The sequence below is a fragment of the Rhinopithecus roxellana genome, chromosome 12 (assembly GCF_007565055.1).
Source record: "Rhinopithecus roxellana isolate Shanxi Qingling chromosome 12, ASM756505v1, whole genome shotgun sequence".
Lineage (NCBI taxonomy): Eukaryota > Metazoa > Chordata > Mammalia > Primates > Cercopithecidae > Rhinopithecus > Rhinopithecus roxellana.
This window is the reverse complement of record NC_044560.1, coordinates 32,251,986-32,274,525: the sequence shown is the minus strand read 5'-3', so window position 1 is coordinate 32,274,525 and position 22,540 is coordinate 32,251,986. Positions and strand designations below refer to the sequence as shown.

Sequence of the window (22,540 nt, the reverse complement as noted above, 5' to 3'; positions counted from 1 at the left end):
TGGCCAAGGTGGTGAAACCTCACCTCTACTAAAAATACACAAATTAGCCGGGCGTGGTGGCAGGTGCCTCTAATCCCAGCTACTCAGGAGGCTGAGGCAGGAGAATCATTTGAACCCAGAAGGCGGAGGCTGCAGTGAGCCGAGATCACGCCATTGCACTCCAGCCTGGGTGACAAGAGTGAGACTTGGTCTCAAAAAAAAAAAAAAGAAAAGTTGCTATAAAGTGACAGTTGACATCTGGTTGTAGACTGGATTAGTCTAGTCTATATTCTGTATTAGTCCAGTTATCATGATTATTAAATCATTATAACACTGACTTACTAATCAGTGTTAATTGCCTGGTTTTGAAAACTACCGGTTACATAAGAAAATGTTCTCATTCTTAGGAAATATACCCTGAAGTACTTATGGGTAAAGGAGCATCACGTCTGCAAGTTAGTCTTAAGTAGTTAAAGAAAAGAAAGAATAAGAATGATATATTTATGATATGACATAATTATCTATATACATATATATTTGTATATAGAAAGACAGCACATGCAAACATGGTTTTATATAGATGAACCTAGGTAAGGAATACATAGGAGGCCACAGTAATATTCTTGCTTTTTTTTGGAAAAAAATTTCCAATTAAAATGTTTAGTTAAAAACAAAAGGCTGGGTGCAGTGGCTTACGCCTGCAATCCCAGCACTTTGGGAGGCTGAGGCAGGTGGATAACCTGAGGTCAGGAGTTCCAGACAAGGATGACCAACATAGTGAAACCCCATCTCTACTAAAAGTACAAAATTAGCCGGGTGTGGTGATGTGTGCCTATAATCCCAGCTACTCGGGAGGCTGAGGCAGGAGAATCCCTTGAACCCAGGAGGCGGAGGCTGCAGTGAGCCGCGATCGCGCCATTGCACTCCAGCCTGTGCAACAAGAGTGAAACTCTGTCTCAAAAAAAAAAAAAAAAAAAAAAACTGGTCATGCATGGTGATTCATGCCCATAATCCCAGCACTTTGGGAGGCGAGGTGGGCGGATCGCTTGAGGTCAGGGGTTCTGGAACAACCTGGTTAACATGGTGAAACTCTGTCTCTACTAAAAATACAAAAATTAGCCGGGCATGGTGGTGCATGTCTGTAATTCAGAGATTGCGCCATTGTACTCCAGCCTGGGTGACAAGAGTGAAACTCCGTCTCAAAAAACAAAACAAAACAAAATCATATACAGTAGGCCCATAAATTCTGCCACCACCACCGTTCTGAGAATCCAGGGCCTTTTCTGCCTCTTGAGTCAGGATGGAATGAACTCATCACATTCCAAGAGGCAAGGTGAGGTGCCAAAAATGACAGGAGAGTAAGTCTAGAAAGGTCCAGCAAGAATAAAGGAGCGGATGGGCCATACCCCATACCACAAGATAGCAGAATGCACTGGGCTAGATGGATGTCCCCTTCTCAAAGAACATACCTATCGCACCTGCAGTGAGACTCTGGCCTCCCTACCTCTCCCTTCACTCTGTCTCCCTAGATCTTGGGCTGACCCTCCTCCCTTCATGTAGCCATGGAGAGTCCCTGGAAAGAGGAACGTCTTCAGGTTGGTCAGCTTCTGGCTCAGGGATAAAGCTATTTCCTTTTATGTGGGAGTCTTTGCTCTGACAAGAGGTATGGGGTCTCAGTGATTCCTTCAGAAGGGAATTTTCATCCCAAGTTCCCTTCTCCTGGATAGAGGGTCTTTAACCTGGCCTGCCCAGGCGCTCACAGCTCCATCTCTCAACAGTAACTCACACTCAGCTGCAGGGCCTTCTGTAGAAGTTGTAACCAAGGTCCTGTGGTTCTAAGGGCTGGCAGGAGCTAGAGAACCCTAACATCCAGCAAGGTGGCAGGATCCAAAGGTCTGCAGGGCACCCAGAGAACCTGAAGATAAGCAGATCCCACAGTGAGAGTCATCCACTCATCCCTCCCCAAACACTGCCTGGGGCCTCAGGGGGAAAAGCCTGCAGAGGCTGTGCAGGCGACATCGCTGAGTGATGACTCTGCTCTGGGACTGCAGCACGGGAAACTGCCACAAAGACCCTTGTGTCTGAGTCACTCCCTGAGCCAAGGAATGACTCAGATACAAGTTTGAAGCCAAGCACTTCCTCTGACTAACTGAGAGAATCCGGGCTAGACACTTCACCTCTCTAGGCCTGTTTCCTCATCTGTGAAAACAGAAAGAGGCTGTCAAACAGACTTGAAAACCAGAAAATCTCGGTTCAAATGCAGGCTCTGCCATTTACTGATGTGTGATGTTGAATGAGTTACTTAGTCTCTCTGTGTCTCAATATCCCCATCATTTATTTATTATTTTACCCTCCTTTGATTTCTAATGGAGAAAGACATTTTCCCCATCTATTTATTGGCCATTTGCATTTCTTTTGTAAACAATCTGTTTATGCACTTATGATTTTCCTGAGTTATTTGCAAAAATTAATTTACAAGTACGCTCTCTCTCTCTCTCTCTCTCTATATATATATATATATTTCTTTTTTTTTTTTTGAGACGGAGTCTCGCTCTGCCTCCGAGGCTAGAGTGCAGTGGCGTGATCTCGGCTCACTTCAAGCTCCGCCTCCCGGGTTCACACCATTCTCCTGCCTCAGCCTCCCGAGTAGCTGGGACTACAGGCGCCCGCCACTACGCCCGGCTAATTTTTTTGTAGAGACGGGGTTTCACTGCGTTAGCCAGGATGGTCTCGATCTCTTGACCTCGTGATCCGCCCACCTTGGCCTCCCAAAGTGCTGGGATTACAGGCGTGAGCCACTGCACCCAGCTGCTCTTTATATATTGAGGCTATTAATCCTTTGTCATATTTGTTATAAACATGTTTTTATAGATAACATTTGTCCTTATTTGGCATTTGTCCTTAAACTTGGGTTTATTCGTATCCAAATACCAAACAAGTTTTATTGGTTATTTTTAATAGTCAACTTGTTGATTTTTTTCCCCTTATAGTTTCTGCTTCTGGTAGTATTTTCAGTAAAAGTCTTTTCCACAAGATTATTAAAATGGTCTTTGGCTTACAAGATTGGTAAAGATGGAAATCATATCTCTTACACTGCTGGTAGGAGGGTAGGATATTACAGCTTTCTGAAGGGAATTTATATCAGAATTTTTTTTCTTTTTTTTTCTGAGACAGAGTTTCACTCTGTCGCCCAGGCTGGAGTGCAGTGGCAAGATCTGGGATCACTGCAAGCTCCGACTCCCAGGTTCACACCATTCTCCTGCCTCAGCCTCCCCAGTAGCTGGGACTACAGGTGCCCACCACCACACCTGGCTAATTTTTTTGTATTTTTAGTAGAGACGGGGTTTCACCACGTTAGTCAGGATGGTCTCAATCTCCTGACCTCATGATCCACCCACCTCGGCCTCCCAAAGTGCTGGGATTACAGGCGTGAGGCACCACGCCCGGCCCTATCAGAATTTTTAGAGTGCACACTCATTAAACCACTCTTCAACATCCAATAATGTGTCTCTATGAACTAATTCGTCTCACTAAAATAAAAGATAAAGGTACAAGGATGTTCATCTCACCTTTGCTTACAAAAGTAAAACAACTGGAAGCAATCAAAATGTACCAACAATAATTTATTTATTTTTTCATTTATCTATTTCTTTATTTGAGATAGCCTGGAGTACAGTGGCATGATCATGGCTTGCTGCAGCCTCAAACTCCCGGGCTCAGATGATCCTCCCACCTCAGCGTCGCGAGTAGGAGGGACTATCGACGTGTACCAGCGAACCTGGCTAATTTTTTTTTTTTTTTCTTTTGTAGAGACAGCGTTTCGCCATGTTTCCCAGGCTGGTCTTGGACTCCTGGACTCAAGCAATCCACCCACCCTGGCCTCCCAAAGTGCTGGGATTATAGGTGTGAGCCTATAATCCCACACCCAACCTGTCCCAGCAATTAAAAGGTTGGCGGGCTGATATTGGTGAGCCACAGAATGGAACACAACGCAGACATTAGAAATAGTAGTGGAGGCCGGGCGCGGTGGCTCACACCTTGTAATCCCAGCACTTTGGGAGGCCAAGGCAGGCAGATCAACTGAGGTCAGGAATTTGAGACTAGCCTGGCCAACATAGCAAAACCCCGTCTCTACTAAAAACAGAAAAAATTAGCTAGGCGTGGTGGGAGGCGCCTGTAATCCCAGCTACGTGGGAGGCTGAGACGGGAGAATCACTTGAACCCAGGAAGTGGAGGCTGCAGTGAGCCGAGATTGCACCACTGCACTCCAGCCTGGGTGACAGAGTGACACTCCACCTCAGAAAAAAAAAAAAAAAAAAAGAAATAGTAATGGAGTGGTGTACTCCGATTTGGAACTACATTTGTGATGTATTTTGAAGCAGGAAATACAAGTCATAGCATACAATGTGAAGCATAATTCTATTTTTTAAATTATGTAAGTCCAAATCTATGAAAATATTAACAGTTGCTTTCTCTGAGTGAGGGGATTGAAAGGAATTTACATTGCATTTTTGAAGTGTTCATTTTCTAACTTTTCCAATAGCCTCATAATTATGTATTTATTTAGATAATAGCAATAATAACAAAATTTACAATAATGACCAATCAAAACAAGCATGGTCTTACACAGGAAGAACAAATAAAACTATGACACATCATAGAAACTGACAGAAATAGAAAAGAAAAAAAAAAGCCTAGCTTGTATTTATTGAGCCCTGATCTCAACTTAGGCACTGTGCAGGTTATTTCCTCAAATTGACTCATTTATTCCTCACACTGCCCTCTAAACCGAGTCCTACTCCATTTTTAGATAAAGACATAGTACCTGAGAGAGCTGAAGAACTAGCACACAGCAGCACTGAGATAGACACCCGACTAGCCTGGCTGTGGTGTTTCGGTTTATAACTTCTTAGTCTTGCTGCCTCTCAGAGACAGATTTGCCTTCTAAAAGAGCAATGCAACATTTGACGTGCCTTTTTTTTTTTTTTTTTTTCTAGACAGAGTTTCTCTCTTGTTGCCCAGACTGGAGTGTAGTGGTGCGATCTCAGCCCACTGCAGCCTCCACCTCCTGGGTTCAAGGGATTCTCCTGTCTCAGCCTCCCAAGTAGCTGGGATTACAGGCACCTCCAGCTGTAGATTACTAAAATCACCTCCAGCTGTAGATACCAACTAAACTATTAAGGCAGGAAACAGTAACTGGGTACATATGGTAAAACTATCATGAATGTTTTCTTCAATTTCCTTCAACAACAAGGAAAAATTAGTCAGTAATTTTCCTTTTTTATTTAAAAATGGATTTTTTCCTACTGGGGATGCCCATCTGAACACAGAGCCAAGTGTGGCAGACAAAAGCAGTGCCACCTATCCTGATTAAGTAAGGAAATGTGAAAAAGTTCCCTTCCTCCCTCAGCCTCAATTCCTCCCTAAAACTGAGCAACTATGGGGAGAATCCGCGTGAAGATGAAATCAATCATTCTTTCTTGGTAAAGAGTCAATCTTAGGCTGGGCACGGTGGCTCATGCCTATAATCCCAGCATATTGGGAGGCCGAGGTGGGCAGATCACTTGAGGCCAGGAGTTCAAGACCAACCTGGCCAACATGGTAAAACCCCATCTCTACTAAAAATACAAAAATTAGCTGGGTATGGTGGTACACACCTGTAGTCCCAGCTACACAGGAGGCTGAGGAAGGAGAATTGCTTGGACCTGGGAAGTAGAAGTTACAGTGAGCTGAGATTGCACCACTGTACTCCACTGTGGGTGACAGAGCAAGAATCCAAATTAAAGAAGAAAATAAAAGAGTCAATCTTGGAAAGCAGTATTGCCCTGCAGTCAGTCACTCTTCTAACAGCATGGCAGCCATCTGATGAGCACCATCTCAGCATTGTGACATGATTGTGACTTACACACCCTTATCAGTCCCTAACATTTGAACTCAAAAGTCATATTTTACCATATAGATACCATCATCTGGATGCTCTCAGTCACAAACTTAAAACTAGATCATAGGCCAGGCACAGTGGCTCACGCCTGTAATCCCAGCACTTGGGAGGCTGGGGTGGGTGGATCACCTGAGGTCAGGAGTTTAAGACCAGCCTGACCAACATGGTGAAACCCCATCTCTACTAAAAATGTAAAAATTAGCCGGGCATGGTGGCGCACGCCTTTAGTCGCAGCTACTCGGGAGGCTGAGGCAGGAGAATCACCTGAACACGCGAGGCAGAGGTTGCAGTGAGCCAAGATCGCGCCATTGTACTCCAGCCTGGAGAAGAAGTGGGAAACTCTGGTCTCAAAAAAAAAAAAATTAAAAAAAACTAGATCATAGGTCTCTCATTGCCACCCATTGTGGTTTCACAAAAGTGAACTCAGTATCTTCTCCGTCAACTTATTCTTCCTCTTAGGTTGTAGCCTCTGTCTCCTGAAGCTGTATGTTTGAAAGCTTTGTTTAGCACATTACCTCTTATTATTTTTCATAAATGTCCTAGATATTCTCAAATGTTTCATCTTCAACATAAACTGTCGAATTATTCTGTTATAATTTGGGGCAAAGAGATCCCTTCTTAAGATTTTGCTTAACATTTCACTGAATTTGTCCATTCATATAAGAAAATTCTGAAAATTGTTGAGCCTTCCAATCCAAGAACAAGGCTTGAGTATTTACTCAAGACTTTCTATATATCTCAAAATGTAATGTTTTATGCTTTCACATAGGTACTCCAATTTTCTTTTCATATCTGTTACTGGATAGTCGACTGTGTTTTCAGCAACCTCCACATCCCAAGTACAAATGATTCTCCTGCCTCAGCCTCCTGAGTAGCTGGGACTACAGGCTCTCGTCACCATACCAGGCTAATTTTTGTATTTTTAGTAGAGATGGGGTTTCACTGTGTTGGCCAGGCTGGTCTCCAGCTCCTGATCCACCCGCTTCAGCCTCCCAAAGTGCTGGGATTACAGGCATGAGACACCACACCCAGCCTTCAGTTTAGAATTTTGTCCTAGTATTTGTGTGGTTTCAGAATTTCAAACAAAATTTCCTCATGGTATGAATGCCTTGGCTTCACATGTATATGATTCAAATGGAATCCTATCAAATTCAATGAATATGAGTCAATCAAGTGGACTCATAGGGGATACATGAAATTCAGTTCAAATTCAGAAGCAGGCAAAAGTAATCCACTATATTAAACCCTAGTTACCCCTGGGGTGGCAGTAGGTATTGACCAGTAAGGACACCTTCAAGGTGTTAGAAGCGATGAATATCTTGATCTAGGCTGTGGTTACAGGATTCTGTAATACAAAAATTCATTGAGTTGTACCTTAAAGATAAGCCCACTTGACTACATGTGTATTATGCCTCAATTTTTTTACAGAATTCTTTTTTTTTGAAACAGGGTCTCACTCTGTCACCCAGGCTAGGGCCGATGATAGCTCACTACAACCTTGAACTCCTGAGTTCAAGGAATTCTTTCACCTCAGCCTCTCCAGTAGCTAGGATCACAGGTGTGAGCCACCACACCCAGCTAATTTTTTTTTTTTTTTTTTTTTTTTTGAGACGGAGTTTCACTCTTCTTGCCCAGGCTGGAGTGCAGTGGTGCAATCTTGGTTCACTATAAACTCTGCCTCCTGGGTTTAACTAATTCTCCTGCCTCAGCCTCCCAAGTAGCTGGGATTACAGGTGCCCACCACCAAGCCCAGCTAATTTTTTTTTTTTTTTGTATTTTTAGTAGAGACGGAGTTTCACCATGTTGGTCAGGCTGGTCTTGAACTCCTGACCTCAGGTGATCCACTCGCCTTGGCCTCCCAAAGTGCTGGGATTACAGGCGTGAGCCAACATGGCCAGACTACCCAGCTAATTTTTAAATTTTGTGTAATGATGGAGTTTCGCTATGTTGCACAGGCTGGTCTCAAGCTTCTGGCCTCAAACAATCCTCCTACCTCAGCCTTCCAAAGCACTGAGATTACGGACGTAAGCCACTGTGCCTGCCCAAAAAGGGAATATTTAATGACCTGGAGAAATGTCTGTTATATAAATGAAATTGTCTCCATTCAAACTTAGAAATTTTGTTCAAACACAGGCTGGGCGCAGTGGCTCACTACTAAAAAATACAAATTAAAAATACACCTCTACTAAAAATACAAATTAGCTGGGCATGGTGGTGCGTGCCTGTAATTCCAGCTACTTGAGAGGCTGAGGCAGGAGAATCACTTGAACCCGGGAGGTGGAGGTTGTGGTGAATTGAGATCGCCCCATTGCGCTCCAGCCTGGGCAACAAGAGTGAAACTCCGTCTCAAAAAAAAAAAAAGAAAAAGAAATTTTGTTCAAACACAGCCACATCTTGCCTCTCCCCATGGTACTCCTCCCCTCAGTGAATATCCCATTAAATTGGGGATCAAAAACAGACAAAACTAATCTGTAAGATTAGAAGCTAGGAGAATGGTTCCCTCTGGCAGAGTAGTGACCGGGAGGGGCATCATGAGGGCATGGTGCTAGAATGTTGTTTTCTGATCTGAGTGCAATACCCAGGGGTATTCCCTTGTGACAATTCATTGAGCTGCATATTTATATACATTTTTGCTTATATCTTATATCACAATAAAAGGTTTATGTAAAAAATTTTTTTTAAATTATTTGCTCTGAAACCTGGCACTGAGCACAGTATGGGTGGTGAAGGGAATCAACGTGGAGAAAAAAATACTCAAACTCCTTACCCTGGCTTATTACTTCACCCACGCTAAGCAGCTATCTGTCTTTGATTCTGTGCAAATGAAAAATAGGGACTATCTGCTTTTAAAACTAAAACATGACCTATGTGGGTTCTGAAAGATGTTACCTGCCTTAGCATCCAGCTGCCTTTATTTCTTAAGATGCTACAGGCATTGTGCTTTTTCTGAAGGTTACATAAAGATCAAATGTAATAATTTTTTAAAGTTAAAATATTGTTTTGGCATTGTACCTTTTCATTAGAGTAATGGTCAAAATCTTATTTTCTAACTCAGAAACTGAAAGTCAAATACTGCATTTTCTCACTTATAAGATAATAATGTATACACATGGACATAGAAAGCAGAATAATAGACATGAGTGACTCTGAATGGAGGGAGGCTAGGAAGCGGGTAGGGAATGAGAAATTACCAGACAGGTTCAATGTACATTATTCAAGTGATAGTTACACTAAAAGCCCAGGCTTCCCCACTATGAAATATATCCATGTAACAAAACTGCACTTATATCCCCTACATCTATTATTTTAAATCTTATTTCCATTTTATTTGCAATCCCATCTCAGCCATTTTAATAACTATTAGTTCAATTTCAATTTCAGTGAGGAACAGTTTCTAAAAGTAGCTTTAAATTTTGTTTTGTGGTTGTTGTGGCTTTATCTGTCTCGAATTTTTTCTGCCAGGACTTTATAAGGAACTGATTAGTGGAGGTTAAATGTGGCTATGCATAAAATATATAGGACAAGGCAAACACACTCTCAGAATACAATAAATTCCAAATCTAGTTTCTCTTCCTTTGATAATTTATTTTTAAGCTGAGCCTAGATGAAAGTATTTTCTAAACTCTCAATTTGCTCTTTCAGCCAAATCTTTTACATTATCATTTTATTTTATTTTGTTATTTGTATTTATTTATTTATTTATTTTGAGACAGAGTCTCGTTCTGTCATCCAGGCTGGAGTGCAGTGGTACAATCTCGGTTCACTGCAATCTCCACCTCCAGGGTTCAAATGATTCTCCTGCCTCAGCCTCCAGAGTAGCTGGGACCTCAGGCGCCCGCCACCACGCCCAGCTAATTTTTGTGTTTTTAGTAGAGGCAGGGTTTCACCATGTTGACCAGCCTGGTAACTCCTGACTTCAAATGATCCACCCACCTTGGCCTCCCACAGTGCTGGGACTACAGGCATGAGCCACTGCACCCAGCCTACATTATCATTTTAGATACTTACTCAGTAAATTTGTTTTCTAACCACGGGCAAGGTCACATCCATCCCCGCTGTCACAGAGTCAGAATGGATTTCCAGAAACCAGGCTCGCTCTTGGGATGCTGTCACAGATGCGTATGTCATTACCTTTGCCAGAAAGAACCTTAAACAGGAAAAAATATGCATTAGATCACTAATAAGAACAATAGAGGCCACATCTTTAATGACATGGTACTTTAGATAAGTTTAGCACGCGATCCTTTCAAATTATTTTCATTATTGTGGAGAACAATAAACAGGGTGTGGGTTCAGAAAAGAGTTTTGAGATGGGCCTTGGTGGAGAGGAACTGGTTGCTATTCAGCTAGGGAGTGTCATTTGAGTGAAATGTGTTCCCATTATGCAGGCTTGCAGCCTCAAATCTGTGATTTTCCCATTCCCAATCTCCACATTTCAGGACCCTCAACACCAACCCTTATAAGCCTCCTAATCAGACACACATAGTGTCCCCAATCACCGGCCTCCAATCTCCAATCCTCAGAGGTTTTCATAGTCACTGATATTCCCGTATGTTTAAATCTGACCAGGAGAGACTACTGGTCAGTAACTACAAAGCACGCTGATCCGATCTGATTGCCAGTGAATTTACACAGCCCCCAATCGTGAACCCACACTGTTCGCCAATGATATCCCAACGACTGAGGATTAATTGTTGGTTCTCACAGCCCCACCCCCACCCACAAGTGACAGTCCGAATAACTGAGCCTTATTGAGGCGTACCTTTAAGATAAGCACACTTGACTCTATTCTCCATTCCCTGATCTACAAAAGTCCAATCGTTATTACTCTCCGATCCTCCACCGATGATATGAAGTAAGTCTCAATCACCGATGGCCCAAAACATTTCTCCAAATATTCATCACCACTGACCCCCCTCATAACTGAACCCCAAAGTTTCCACAATCACCAATTCCGGTACCCAAACTATTACTGCCCACAGAACTTAGAACCTCCGATCACTCATCCTCTCGGGCTCAGATCATTAACCTTAAAGCTCTCTAAACCAGTGTCTGAAAAATCCCAATTGACCCCAGACCCATGAAGACCACTATAACTGACCCCATGCACCCTGAAAATCAAGACATTTCACAGAACTCGCATTTATTGATTCCCACACACTCCCAAACCATCTTCTTCAGAGACTGTGCCATTGACTCCCGCCAACCTCTGTCCGCCACCACTGAGGCCCCGAGAGGCTCAGACGCCCAATCTCTTAACCCTTCAGTCCCCTTGTCGTTGACCCTCACGGGCACCCATAACTGACCCAGTCGGCCACCGTAGTCGACAGGTCACTAGCCTCCGCCGGTCCCCAGGTTTGACCGTTTCTCAAACCGACCCTTCCCATTTATGCTGCATCCGCGCCCAGAATCTGAAATTGATCGTCCTGCCACACCGCCTCATCGCGGTATAAGGTCGTCCCATCCTGAATGGCCGGTGCGCAGACTCAATTGCGACTTTGAAGCTGTCAGCCGCCACCCGACAACCTTCCAGAGAACAGGATTCTGGGTTTCTCAAAGCTGTAATGGGAGGTATGATGGCGACGCCCGCCTGACTCCTACTGGGGGCGGCCATGTTTAAAGCTGTGCCGTACAACGGATGATTAAGCCCTTTCTTTGCCCGACCAAAAGATAAGGCTATTTTAGGACAAGGAGAAGCAAATGTCCCTGGATCCCTAAACAGAGATGTCGTCTCTGCTCTTAACTCAGCATCTCAGATGCCAAAACCTCCTGTGACTAACATGGCGGCGCCCAGACATCAACGCTGAGCTTTTTTTGTTTCCCGCAGCCTGATAAGATGGCCGCGAACAGTTTTACCGCTTCTTACGTGCAATGGGTGCAGCCTCTCCTAGGAGGAGTTACCCTATGGCAATGTGAAACTTTTTCTGAACCAGCTCTGGGAGTTACAGAGCAGCGAAGAGACTCGCTCTTCTTTTAGGGAGACAGAGACAGCCTGAGGAGGGGGCGTGACTTCACGGAAAGGGCGGAGCCGCAAGGAAAGGGCGGGGCTGCCGCAGTGGGAAGAGATCTGAGTTCTTAGCGCATAATGGAAAGGAAATATTGAAAGCAAGGTTTTTACCTGAGGAGGCTTGCCCGATAAGCCGACCTGAGGGAAGAATATGAGTGCAAGAAGTTTATTTGGTAGGTAGGGGATGGAGAAGTGAGACGGGAGCGATGGGAACGACTATACAGTGCATCGGTGAGCCGATTAGCTCTGTGATCAGTGAGGGCTCAGTCAGCTTGGGAACTCTGGGGAATTGTGTAGAAACCACTTCCAAGTTGTCACAACCCCCAGGCCGATGAAGCTGACACATGTCTACACCATTTCTCTTCCCCATTGTTTTAGAGCCACTCCAGAGGTGTTAAAGCTCCAGCACTTCCAGCCTGCCTCCTGGGAAGGTTTAGGCTGAGTCTATAGGTGCCTGCAGTAAGAAGCCAGCGGTCTGCATATGACTGCTCAGGGGTAGTGGCTGGGTACCAACAGCATTCACTACAGGCCTGCCTTGGATACCGCCTAACGCAGTGCTCTGCATATCACAGGTCAAATTGGAAGATCTCTAGAAAAGATTGCCTTGTCTTATGAAAATGGCTTTTTTAAAAAATCCTAATTCCACTGGTTATCCTAGCAACTGATACAATAACTGACCTCCAAAATGTTTCCCAATGATTCCTACCTCCTACTATTCACACTCTTATGTAGTTCCCTCCCACATTGTACCAGGGTTGAACTGTGAGACTAATAGAATACAGTACCAGTGATAGATGTCACTGCTGAGATTAAATATAATAATAAAAGGCACCTTGACTTCTGTCTTAAAGGCTGCTGCCCCCACTTTGAGAGTAGTTGCCATGTCATGAGGATACCGAGACAGCCTATGGAGAGGCCCATGTAGCAAGGAACTAAGCCCTCCACCCAATATCCTGGGAGGAGCTGGGGCCTTCCTATAACCAAGTGGGTCACCCTTGGAAGCACATCTCCCAGCCCCAGTCAAACCTTGAGATGAATGCAGCCCCTGTCAATAGTTCGACTGCAACTGCATGAGAGACTCAGTCACAAGCACTCAGCTATAGCAGCTCCTATATTCCTGACCCTCAGAAAGTATGTGAGATACTAAATTTTTGTTGTTTTAAGCTTCTGAGTTTGGGGTAATTTGCTATGCGTCAACAGATAACTTCAATGCTGTGTTAAATGCTACAGTTGACATTTCTTAATTTTTTTTTTTTTTTTTTTTTTTTGAGACGGAGTTTCACTCTTGTGGCCCAGGCTGCAGTGCATTGGCGCAATTTCGGCTGACCACAACCTCTGCCTCCTGGGTTCAAGCGATTCTCCGGCCTCAGACTCCTGAGTAGCTGCGATTACAGGTATGCGCCACCATGCCTGGCTAATTTTGTATTTTTAGTAGAGACAGGGTTTCTGAATTCTTTAAGTAAGGTTTCTAAACTTGTGAGATTATTCTGTCAGAGGGAGATTATTACCAGTTTCCTCTTTTTCCTTGTGATGGAAAAATTAAAGGCCTATGGCACTGCTAGATTTTTAAAATTTAACAAAGAGGTCAAGGGTCCTTACTTCATTTGATTTAATATTAATATAAGTGGTTTATATGACAACACTTTGAAGTGACTATAGTAATTAATTTAAAATCACCATTTAGGATGTGCATGGTGGCTCACACCTGTAATTCCAGCACTTTGAGTGTTGTAACCAAGTGAGTTATAGAGAAACGCCACACTCTGAGACTAATTCAGGAGTCCTTTTATTGCCAGCGACCGAAAGATGGCTAGAGCTCAAAATTCTCTCGGTCCCGAAGAAGGGGCTACATTTCTTTTTATACCGTGGTCTAAATAGGGGAGGGGGAGTATAGCTGAAGCAATTTTTACAGAAGCAGAACAAGCAAACAAATTTAAAAAGATTAACTGCTTACGGTTACAGAAAAGTAAATAGTTCCAGGTGCAGGGGCTCAAACTATCACAAAGAGATAATGCAGAGGCTTTGGGTACCATCCCCCGAGCACGTCCCCGGAAACTGCTGGTTCAGCTTTTCTCAATATCTTATCAGTAAGCGCATTCCTGGATGAGCTTGGAGTCAGCTTGCACTAGTTATGTCCTTAAGGGATGGGAGGATAAAGGGGATGCAAGTGAAGAAACAAAAATGGGGTCTGTCCAGCTCTCTCGGCTAAGAGAGACAATCAGGTTAAAACAAGGTAGAGTATCACATTCCCCACTCATGTTTTGGGGAATCAAATCATTGATTTCTCGGTTATAACAAGGGGGTTATATTGGGTCCTAAGATACATAAGTTTGACAGAAGCTATGCGCTGCTTTATAAAGTTAAGAAACCAATTTAATATACAAGACCCGAAAACTAAACCTAACAAGAGGAGGAGAAGGGATCCTGCCAGTCCAGTAATTAGAGGAGTCAGCCATGGATTCCAGTTAAACATGTTTTGGTACCAGGGGGTATTTTCCTGTTCTTGCTGGCGTCTGTCTAGATTTTTTCGAACTCTTTGGAGAGGATCCTTTATGACTCCAGACTGATTGGCATAGAAACAACAACTCTCTCCTAAAGCTGCACATAACCCTTCTTGGGAGAGAAATAGCAGATCTAGGCCTCGGTGGTTTTGAAGGACTACTTCCGCTAGAGACTCTACCTGGGAATGCGGTATATTTATGACTGATTGGAGATTGCTTAAATCAGCATGTACTTGTTGAGACAGGGACATTAGTCCAGTTTCTCTCTGAACCAGGGCAGTCATGCCAATGGCTGCTGATCCAGCTATGCTAAGGCTGGCCAGAAGGGGTACGAGGAATGGGGCGACTCAGCGAAACCTGGAATGTAATTCATGGGGAGCGATGAGAAGTTGCCCTTCTGGCCCGCTGTACACGTAGACCTGGGGGAGCACATGAACCAACATGCACAGGAGAGGTCCAGGTTCAGTCCCACTGATGCAGCGAGTGAGGCCTGAAGTATGGGCCAACCAGGTATTGTTAGGTGTCTGGTAGGAGACTGAGGCATTTAAGGAAGTAAGGAGAGACTGATTACAGGTGGCCTGAAAGGGAGAAGCAGACAAGTTATACCTGGTGCTAATTAGACAGGAGGCGTTTCCTGACACATCTAGTGTAAGGGCATGGGGGCGTGTACAACAAGGAAGAGAGTCCATTTTTAGCCTGGCTTCTACTCCTAAACTAACATAATATGGGGGTTTTGCTTTTAGGCACAACCAACAATCTTGGACTAGTTTAGGCTGGGTGAGATTAAGGAGGTAACGTACCCCGTCCAGAATGGACATTAGGCTGGGCTGGAGATGTGGTCATTGTAGCTGAGATTTAGGAACCGGGAGAGGCGGCGGGATGGTTAAATCGACCCTGTTTGGGTGTCTTTGGAACACAGGGTCACCTAAATCAGTTAAAGGACCGATTTGCTTAGGGGGGGCTCCATGGGACCAGGATTTTTTTCTGGATGGTGAACATAATTCCAACATCAAATCCCGAGATATAAAGCCTTAATTCCCAAGACATGCCATAATACCATTGAGCCAAACCAGGATTACAGACAGTTATAGTAAGAGGGTTACAATTTTCTATAATACACGGTCTAGGACGGGAAATGCGACTTATGGAGAGGGTTGAGAACCGGGTTGATCCTCCAGGCTAAGTGGCTAGGGTTACACACGACCGGTGAGGGCAGAAAAACTGGTAAGAATCTCAACAACTAGAGTCAGGGTGATTTCCAGGACAGAGGTAAAAGTCAACATTCTGGAGTCCTTTTTCTGCACCTTTAGAGCTTCCACATCCAGTCCGGCTTCCTGTGTGTCCGAACCCTGCAGCAAGGTCGACGTTTCCCGCTCCCATGACTGGCAGGTGGCGTTATTCTTCCTGGGTACTGGCAGGCTCTGGGAAGAAAGCACATAAATCGACTGCAAAAGAGACTTCCTTGGAGGTTCCTGCCTTCCAAGTGGTGTTTGCAAACATACGTCCTGTTGTGAAAGAAGTGAGGAGAAAAGAGTAGAGGGGGCAGAGGGCATAATAGGCGGAAACAAACAAAAGAGGTAAATAAAGATAATTAATCTGATGGCTTCACTCGACTTAGGTGCAGTTTTAAGGGGCCTGGCCCAGGCTTGGGGACCCATGTTTCTTGCTGGGCTTTGTTGGCTTTTTTGATGCGAGAGTGATGAATCCAAGCAGAAATCCCATCCACTTTCAGAGCTGTTGGCGTGGTGAGGATGACAGTATGAGGTCCTTTCCAGGCAGGAGTGAGTCCTTCTTTCTGCAGCCTTTTAACATACACCAGGTCACCTGGCTGGAAAGAGTGGCAGGGCCCCGTCTGGTCAGAAACTGGATTGGGGTGTGCTCCCCGGACAAGTAGCTAGATGATGTCCTGTACCTGTTCGAGAGACTGCAGGTACCATAACATATTAGCTTGTGAGATTTCTGCTAAATGGGTATCTCTTAGCTTAGGCAAGATAGGTGGAGCCCTTCTATACATGATTTCAAAAGGTGAAAACCCAGGCCGGTAAGTGGTGCATCTTACTCTAAGAAGGGCTAAAGGAAGGAGCTTTACCCAATCCTCACCAGTCTCTAGGATTAATTTTGTAAGAGCACTTTTTAGGGTGCGGTTCATGTCCAGAGCTCTGAGGTCGATAGACGCAATGGAGTTTCCATTGAATGTTTAATGCCTTGCTGACCGACTGAGCTATGGACGAGGTGAAGGCTGGTCCATTATCAGACCCTATGGCAACAGGCAACCTGTGTCGAGGGATGATTTCATTTAGTAAAAGCTTAACTACCATGGTGGCAATTTCGTTTCTGGTGGCAAATGCCTCAGTCCATCCGGAAAAGGTGTCTACTAGCACCAGGAGGTATTTGTACCCTGGTTTTTCTTCTGCAAAGTCAATTTCCCACTTTTCTCCTGGTGAGCCTCCCCGGAGGCGGTGGCCTGAGCTGGGCTTGGGACCTTGTTTGGCGCTTACCTGAGCACAAGCCATACACAGGAGAGCTGCTTGGTTAGTTAATTCCTAAAGGTGAGGGATCTTGAAATGGCTTCTTAGAAGCTGGGCCAGTTTTACTCCACCCAAATGGGTGGTAGAATGCAGACGATTGATTAAAGTTTCCCGAGGGCTCGGGGCATGAAAATTCTGGAATCAGGAAGAATCCACCAACCTTCTTGATTTTTACTGGCTTGAAGATCTGAATCTTGTTTTTCTTCTTCTGGGGAGTATTCTGGGTGGTCTGGTAAGTCCGACTGCAGAAAGGACACAGCGGGCAGCAGGGTCAAAGGCGAGACTGGGAGCCGAGCTGCCTCTCGTGCTGCAGAGTCTGCTCTTTGGTTACCACGGGCAACGGCCATGTCTTCTCATTGATGTCCTTTGCAGTGAATTACAGCCACCTGCTGAGGAAGCCAAACAGACATGCACTACGACGCCCGGCTAATTTTTGTATTTTTAGTAGAGATGGGGTTTCACCATATTAGCCAGGCTGGTCTCGAACTCCTGACCTCAAGCGATCCGCCTGCCTCAGCCTCCCAAAGTGCTGGGATTACAGGCATAAGCCACTGCGCCTGGCTGGGGCTATTGACTTCAAAGATAATTTAGGGGGTGAGGAAAATATTCTATGTATTGTTTTAAGTGGTAGTTTCATGGGCCTATGTAATTGTCAAGACTTATCAAAGTGAACACTTATTTGTGTTATTATATGTAAATTATACCTTCATTTTTAAAAGAAAAAGCATACTGTTGAGAATATTGAGTAATGATGTGGGCCAGGGAACAGAGAGGGAGTAGAAAAGAAGTAACAGAACTTTATCATAGTCTGCAGAAAGATAGGACCCTGCCAAGGTCATCATCAGCATTTACAGCCTATGACAGGGCGATTCCTCTAGGCAGAGGAATTCGAGAAAGGAGCCTCTAGGCAGACTTAGCTCCAAGGCTCTGGGCTAACCCAACCTGCACTGACCATCAGTGCTCACTTGTTCCAGTGAGCTTATGCCTATAGGTCCAAGCCTTGAACTAAATGTGGTGGCCCTGGACACTGTCATCATTTAAAAGGATACGGGCCCCAAATTTGGCCTGAAAGGCACAGAGCTTCCTTGCTCTGGAGTAGAAAGGACCTTACCTGGGCCTGAGTGTTGTTTGTTTGTTGTAGGGGAAAGAAAGAGAGATCAGACTGTTACTGTGTTTATGTAGAAAAAGGAAGACATAAGAAACTTCATTTTGATCTGTACTAAGAAAAATTCTTCTGCCTTGAGATGCTGTTAATCTGTAACCCTAGCCCCAACCCTGTGCTTGTAGAAACATGTGCTGTATTGATTGACTCAAGGTTTAATGAATTTAGGCCTGTGCAGGATGTGCTTTGTGAAAAATGTGTTTGCAGGCAGTATGTTTGGTAAAAGTCATTGCCATTCTCTAGTCTCGAGTACCCAGGGACACAATGCACTGCAGAAGGCCACAGGGACCTCTGCCCAAGAAAGCCTGGGTATTGTCCAAGGTTTCTCCCCACTGAGACAGTCTGAGATACGGCCTCGTGGGAAGGGAAAGACCTGACTGTCCCCCAGCCCAACACCTGTAAAGTGTCTGTGCTGAGGAGGATTAGTGAAAGAGGAAGGCCTCTTTGCAGTTGAGATAAGAGGAAGGCATCTGTCTCCTGCTCGTCCCTGGGAATGGAATGTCTTGGTGTAAAACCCAATCATACATTCTATTTACCGAGATAGGAGAAACTGCCTTGTGGCTGGAGGTGAGACGTGCTGGCGGCAATACTGCTCTTTACTGCACTGAGATGTTTGTGTAAAGTTAAACATAGATCTGGCCTAGGTGCACATCGAGGCATAGCACCTTTCCTTACACTTATTTATGACAGACAGTCCTTTGCTCATGTTTTCCTGCTGACCCTCTCCTTACCATTACCCTATAGTCCTGCCACATCCCCCTCACTAAGATAGTAGAGATAGTGATCAATAAATACGGAGGGAACTCAGAGACTGGGGATGGTGTGGGTCCTCTGCTGAGCGCCGGTCCCCTGGGCCCACTTTTCTTTCTCTATACTTTGTCTCTATGTCTTTTTTTTTTTTTTTTTTTGTCTTAGAAGGAGTTTCACTCTTGTCTCCCAGGCTTGAGTGCAATGGCATGATCTCAGCTCACAACAACCTCTGCCTCCCGAGTTCAAGTGATTCTCCTGCCTCAGCCTCCCAAGTAGCTGGGATTAGAGGCATGTGCCACCATGCCCATCTAATTTTGTATTTTTTAGTAGAGACAGGGTTTCGCCATGTTGGTCAGGCTGCTCTTAAACTCCCAACCTCAGGTGATCCACCTGCCTTGGCCTCCCAAAGTGTTGGGATTACAGGCATGAGCCACTGCGCCTGGTGTCTCTGTGTCTTATTTCTTTTCTCAGTCTCTTGTCTCCATCTTGTAAGAAATACCCACAGGTGTGGAGGGACAGGCCCCCTTCAGTTTGTTGTTTTTTTATTTTTATTTTTTGGTGTTTTGTCTGGTTTAGTTTGGCTTTTTGGGTTTTTTGGTTTTTTTTTAGAGACAGGATCTCACTCTGTTGTCCAGGCTAGAGTGCAATGGCACCATCATGGCTCATGGCAGCCTTGAACTCCTGGCCTCAAGTGATTCCCCTGCCTCAGCCTCCCATGTAGCTGGAACTACTGGCACACACCACTATGCCCAGCTAATTTATTTTTATTTTTTTGTAGAGATGGGGTCTTGCCATCTTTCCCAGGCTGTGGTCTGAGTGTTAATAGGGATGTAGCTTGGCATGACTGTAGGGTGCTCTGGATCTGGGTGGGATGTGACCATCTCCTGGATCAAGGTTGATTGTGGGAGTAGCCTGGGATGAGGAGAGGCCACAGCCCATCCTGTCCTGAGAGTATGTGGAGGCGGGGAGAGCACAGGGGCAAGGGTGAAACAAGTATCAAAGTATAATTTTCAAAAACTTGTAATTTTTAACTCTTTTACAGATATTCAAAGATTCATCTCACTTATTAGCAAGGGAATTGGAAATTGATTTCCAAGTGAACAGGTATATACATTTTTTTCAGTGAAAAATAATAGAATATTTGAATAAGATTGCAAAGTTAGATATAAAAACTATTTAATATCCCTACAGGGCAATAAAACCATACCTTTAAGGTTATTTCTTCCACACAGAATCAATTTGTAGCTATACCAGATGAATATATGAAAATGCATCAATTGTCTGCAAGTTAACGTCTATTTTTACATGATCTACATCCTAATCAATAACAGTCAATCAAATAAAGGTTCATTACACCAGAGCAATGAATTCTCAACCTGGGGCAGTTTTAAGCCCCAGGGGACATTTGGCAATGCCTGAAGACGATTTTGGTTGTCACAATGGTGGGGGTAGGATACTACTGGCATCTAGTGGAAAGAGGCCAAGGATGCTTCCAGTCACTCTGTGATGTAGAGAAGAGTCCTCTGTAACAAAGGATTATCTGGCCCAAAATGTGAATGGTACAGACTGTGGGAAAACCAGAACAATTTGTTAGACTGTGCTGTAGTATGACTTTGCAAAGATACATGGGATAACAAAATAATATATTTTCCTTATTTCCTAGTGTCATGAGTGGTGCAAGGTTAGAGATAACCAAGGGCACACATGCTTGTATCTTGCCACAATGTCAGCCTTTTATTGATGCTAGTTCAATCACAACAACATGAGCTCCATGGAGTTCCCAAGGAGGCATTCTCCTTAGTACTTCCCCTTCACTCCGGAGGCAGAGCAGTGGGCACACAGGCTCAAGATACTCCAGAAGTCAGTCAATATTGCAAAGCACATATAGTAGTGTACCTTTTTTTTGGTGGGGGGGACAGAGTCTCTCTTTTGTCCAAACTGAAGTGCAGTGGCGTGATCTCAGCTCACCACAACCTCTGCCTTCCGGATTCAAGTGATTCTCCTGCCTCAGCCTCCCGAGTAGGTGGGACTACAGGTATGCACCACCATGCCCAGCTAATTTTTTTCTATTTTTAGTAGAGACGGGGTTTCACTATGTTGGCCAGGCTGGTTTCGAACTCCTGACCTCGTGATCCACCTGCCTCAGCCTCCCTAAGTGCTGGGATTACACCACACCCAGCCAATAGTGTACTTAATATATAAATGTTCTTGGTCAGACATTCTACAACAAACAAAGTAATATTTAACATCAAGAGGAAAAAGAGATGGGAGAAAGGGTTAAGGAACCAGTCCATGGGCAAAGACAAAAGAGGTCCTAGTCTGGACTTAGGCAATCCATCAGTCTTGCAAGAAAGAATTTTTGATGTGACACAGCCTTCCACAGCAGATGCCAAGTTCTCATCACAAGTAACTACAAGATAGTGTCAGTTAAGATGGCCTTTTCATGCTGCTGAAGGCCTAATCTTTATTGTCATAGAGTCCTCTGGTGAGAACTGATGGTGAAAGAATGTGCTTGTTCATGTGCTTAACTGGTTGGATGCAGTCTTTATTCTTTTTTTATTAAGCAAAATATCTTGTTGGCAAAGTGTTCTATGAAAAATGAAATGAAGTCTTTTTCTAAGAGGGAGTTAGGTATGTCAAAGGTGCTCTATACACCTAGTTTTTGATAACTTACTATTATTTTTTTGAGACGGAGTCTCACTCTGTTGTCCAGGCTGGAGTGCAGTGGTGCGATTTTGGCTCACTGCAGCCTCTGCCTTCCAGGTTCAAGTGATTCTCCTGCCTTAGCCTCCTGAGTAGCTGGGGTTACAGGCACACACCACCATGCCCAGCTAATTTTTGTATTTTTAGTAGAGACGGGGGTTTCACCATGTTGGCCAGGCTGGTCTTGAACTCCTGACCTTGTGATCCACCCACCTCGAACTCCCAAAGTGCTGGGATTACAGGCATGAGCCACTACGTCCGGCAGGGCTTTAATTTTTATCTACTGCTTTAACTTTCACTTCAGTGTGTTGGAGTGTGGTGGACAAGCACTCTCCCTCACTCTGCCATCCTGTTTCTTGTTGATATTTTCAGCCATTCAGGTATGGATGTCTGAGGCCTCTCTCTGACAGTGATAGACAATTTCCTTGATATTCTTAATTGCTTATTTTTCCATTGACTTATAAATGAGAAAAACATAATAAAAATGTGAAGCTATCAACAAATTCTGCTGGATATTGATTATAATCACAGTGACTAAGTTAGGCATCCATTTAAAAATCCAGAGTCTCTGTGTATCTGTTTCTGTATGCTGCCTATGTATCTGAAGTAAATTTGTCTCCACCGCCTGCTTCTACCTGTAACAGCCTCATGCCACTTCCCTTCCTCTTTCCTTTCACAGTATATTTTATAAAATAATAACTTTTACTAAATACTGCTGTAAATTTAACATGTATTATGACAAATGCATGTAACAGTTCCAAAACAAAGAATTACCTCCCTTTAACATCTGAGAAAATTTAGTTCAGAAAGAATAGTAATTGGCCCAGAAAAATTCTGGACACTCAGATGGTACACAAAGGGAAATTAACAAATCATGGTGCATATACAATGGGGTCCTAAAAACAATAAGAATGATGATGGGAAAATTAGGCTTATAAAACCCTTAGCATAAAACGTCATTCTCAAACC

General features: G+C 44.2%; 1 protein-coding gene across 6 annotated transcripts in view; it reads right to left on the bottom strand.

The window, feature by feature from the left end:
* ZNF570 (zinc finger protein 570) overlaps positions 1-22,540 on the bottom strand; it is a 56,857-nt gene that overhangs the window by 12,891 nt on the left and 21,426 nt on the right. For 2 of the 6 annotated variants that reach the window (XM_030913094.1, XM_010385674.2), the window contains exons 1-2: positions 11,227-11,359; positions 9,929-10,067 (exon numbers count right to left, since the gene is read on the bottom strand). The exons of 1 other annotated variant lie outside the window; for it this stretch is intronic. The gene's annotated coding sequence lies outside the window, so the exon portion shown is untranslated. 3 more of the 6 variants (XM_030913095.1, XM_030913093.1, XM_010385675.2) reach the window with 2 other exon arrangements.